General features: G+C 36.7%; 1 long non-coding RNA gene across 1 annotated transcript; it reads right to left on the reverse strand.

Annotated features, from left to right (window-relative positions):
- Positions 1–1090: 1090 nt before the first annotated feature.
- Positions 1091–2175, reverse strand: LOC118750679. Its single transcript, XR_004994420.1, has 3 exons — positions 1891–2175; positions 1653–1780; positions 1091–1590 (listed from the first exon to the last, which is right to left on the reverse strand). It is a non-coding gene; the product is annotated as an uncharacterized LOC118750679 (long non-coding RNA).
- Between the last annotated feature and the right edge of the window lie 1174 nt (positions 2176–3349).

The following is a 3349-nucleotide window of genomic DNA, read 5'->3' on the forward strand; positions in this document are numbered from 1 at the left end:
GAAGTTTGTCTATTTTATAAAATTGAAATTTTGAGAGCAACTCAAATGCCAAATAAAAGTAAAACCAAAAACAAATAGATGAAAATATTGAAATTTTCATTTATTTGAGACTGAAAATGAGAATGTATTTGTGAGATTGGAAATTTGAAAACATTTTTGTAATGTTAGCAAACTTCAAAAATGTTCAGGCTGCCTCTCAGCGGTTTTACCTTCAGATTTTGTATCATGGATACACCTCGAGATATCACTAACGAGTTTTCCTTTGTTTATTTTTACTTAAAGTCCTTAAATATGTATCTTGATTTCTGTAGAATACGTATTCATTTTTTTAACCTTTTTAAAAAAAGGGAGGACAGTCGGATCTACGTAACCAGAACGACCTGAATGAGCATTAAAGTCGGTTGTATTTTTTGCTCAAAATTACTTGTTATTATTCAGATACAGTTTCGCTACTATTTAGAGATTTCTCGACATACTTGTTCACATTACTGTTATTTATTATTTTTCTTATTAGTCGTTTATATGTTTAGGACTTACTGTGGGTGCTTTAAGATTCATGTTGTAAATATGTATGTACATATAAAAAACAATTGCGATATTTTATTTTATTTTAAATTATGAATTTTATTCGTGCAATTATTTATGTTTAATAGTTTTGAGATTTTTTGGTTCTGTTGTATTCTTTTATTGCATATCTTTAACTCTTTTACTTTAAGTTATAATGTTGAAGATAAGCCTTCTGCCTTTGTCAAGCACTTTAGCTAGGTGCGAGAAATTTAGCATATGCGCGTAAGAGCATAGGGTAGGTATAGGGCTGTGCTGCCGCGATTCTCCAACATCTTGTCAAAGGAGAAAATATATTGGTGGCGGAATCCATCGTAGTCCGATTTTTCATGAAATCTACAAAAAAGCGATCACTGAATCTGAACTGCTATGAACGTGTGTATTCAAAGCAAGCACTGCGTTCGTAGCTACTCGAATTTAATAGCATTTTCGTAGATTTCACGGAAAATCGGACTACGATGGATTCTATGACAGCCTTGATTAGTTCGTGCCAATATAGCAACTCAGTTACCAGCTTTCAGTTGCTAGTTGCCATCGGTAATACCATTTCAGCCACTGGCCAACCAACTGAAGTTCGGTTGTCCTCCGTAATCGACCCATAAAATCGGAATCGAATATGCATGCACGTTCTGCAGAACGGTAAATATTTTGTAAATGTGTGCTCTGTCCGCTAACGAATTCCAGCCATGTGTGAAATATCGTATGTGAAGCCTCCGTCTAACTTAACGATTGTCAAAGGCACGCCAGAAGATGTTTCATCATATGTTTTCGACCATCGTCTTCTTCGAGTAAGTTCATCGATTCCAAAAACTTTACAACCTCTATGTGCCAGCATCCCTTGGTGTTTTTGCCAATGACATGGCACTATTGCTCTGTTAATAACCAAATTTAGCCGCAGTTGCATTCACACGTGATATAATAGCATTTGTTCAGCTATCGAAATCATTACACCGACGGCGGTGGGCAGTACTGCTGGAACATATTTACCACAGCGGTGGTTGTGGCGTTTTGTTCTGCAACAATAGCCTGCAATGATGACATGTCATATAATGTCGATGAACAAAGATATAAAATTGAAAATGACTAACCTTATTCCCGGCCGATTGGGAGACCACCCTTGGTCACGACCAGAACGCATTTACCAAGAGGAAAAACCGCAGGGATTGCAGTAGTTCTTGCAATCACCGTTGATGATGCTGTGCTTGTAATTAATAGTCTGAAAAGGCAGAAAATTGCATTAATCAAATGTTAAACACATCAAATAAATAAATTTCAATAATTTGTTTACCATTTCAAAAACCGAATTACCAAGAAATAGAAACTCACCGCTTTGCGATACAGAAATAATAACCAACAGGGGTGCATTTTCTTGGTATACAACAGAAGCGCTCAGAGCAATCTGATCCACAATATTATTTTCTGAAAAATAAGACTTGAAAAGAGTTTTTAAACATGATTATCACATTATCTAATTAGCGCACACTATCGAGTTTATTTCTAGTAGAATATAATTGTATTATCTCAGACTTTTTTTCAATGTTTTCTAATATTCGTTCTTTTGGAATGCAAAAGCAACCATGCGCTCAATTTCTTGTGGGGAAATTTGGACCCCATCAAGGACTTTCACCACGAAACAGCTACAAAAACAAAAACCTTTTCTACTGGTATACTGTGGTTTTCATTTCGCTCGAAAATAAGCAAACGGCAGCACTTGTCTGACCGTGCGACACACTGCCGGGAGTCAGCTCAATGGGCTCTGTCGCACGGTCTGTAATTATCACGATATTTGGATCGAGATGCTACATGTTCAATATTTATCGCGTCAGTATTTGCATAATTTTTGTGCTGAACGCTTATTATGACGCAAGAAAATATTTTTATTCTGTATGAATAATTTACAGATAATGCATTCTACAATTATTTTAAAATTGTCAATGTTAATTAAAATTTTTTCACTTAATTTTGAAAGGTTTTAAGCACCGTTAGCGAAGGCATAGTGAATACGTTTTTGATGTTCGCATTATGAGAGTACAAGATGTACTGACGAAATGTATGGATCACGTTTTGAAAGTGCTACACGTTCAATATTTATTGACGGTATTGCGATCCGCGATCCAGAATTCAACATTTTTAAAAATTTGGCGATATGGATCGCGATTTATTTATTTATTTGCTAGAGTCTTGCGACTAAAAGTACAGATAGATATTTTTGATATATAACAAAGTATGCGTATATGTAAGTTTAAATTTTCAATTACAAAGCTGTTTATGTTTCTAAAACTATCAAATAACCTATATAAATTTATATTGTCTAACTAGTTGGGTGGGTGGCGAGGCCTAGTCTCCAGTCTACGTTTACATATGTACTATGTGCAGCGGGCGGAAAGACCTTGTTTCCGCTCCGCGTTGCTCACGACTTGATAGTCACGGTCAGAAAGGCCGAGTTTCCGATCCATGTTCGCGCCGTCATTAATATGCACACCCTGACGCTGGATTCCGTGATGTGAGGCAGGCGGAAAGGCCTAGTTTCCGCTCCGCGTTATGGGCGAGCTGTTGGGCATAGTCGGAAAGACCGAGTTTCCGATCCATACTCACAGAGTTTTTCGTATGCTAGATCATTTGCTGCTTGGTTGGATGGAAATATCATATCTGTGATCATCTCCTGCGCAGGTGTATCGTAATGCAGCGTTTTTGCTGTATTTAAAATGCAACATTTAGCACTTTCGAACATATGTTTTCGAAGAGCGTTCATGCTATCGCATTTAGCAAATGTACATTTACGCGA

This window comes from Rhagoletis pomonella, unplaced genomic scaffold, assembly GCF_013731165.1.
Source record: "Rhagoletis pomonella isolate Grant_MI unplaced genomic scaffold, Rhpom_1.0 Rhpom_scaffold_00354, whole genome shotgun sequence".
Classification (NCBI taxonomy): domain Eukaryota; kingdom Metazoa; phylum Arthropoda; class Insecta; order Diptera; family Tephritidae; genus Rhagoletis; species Rhagoletis pomonella.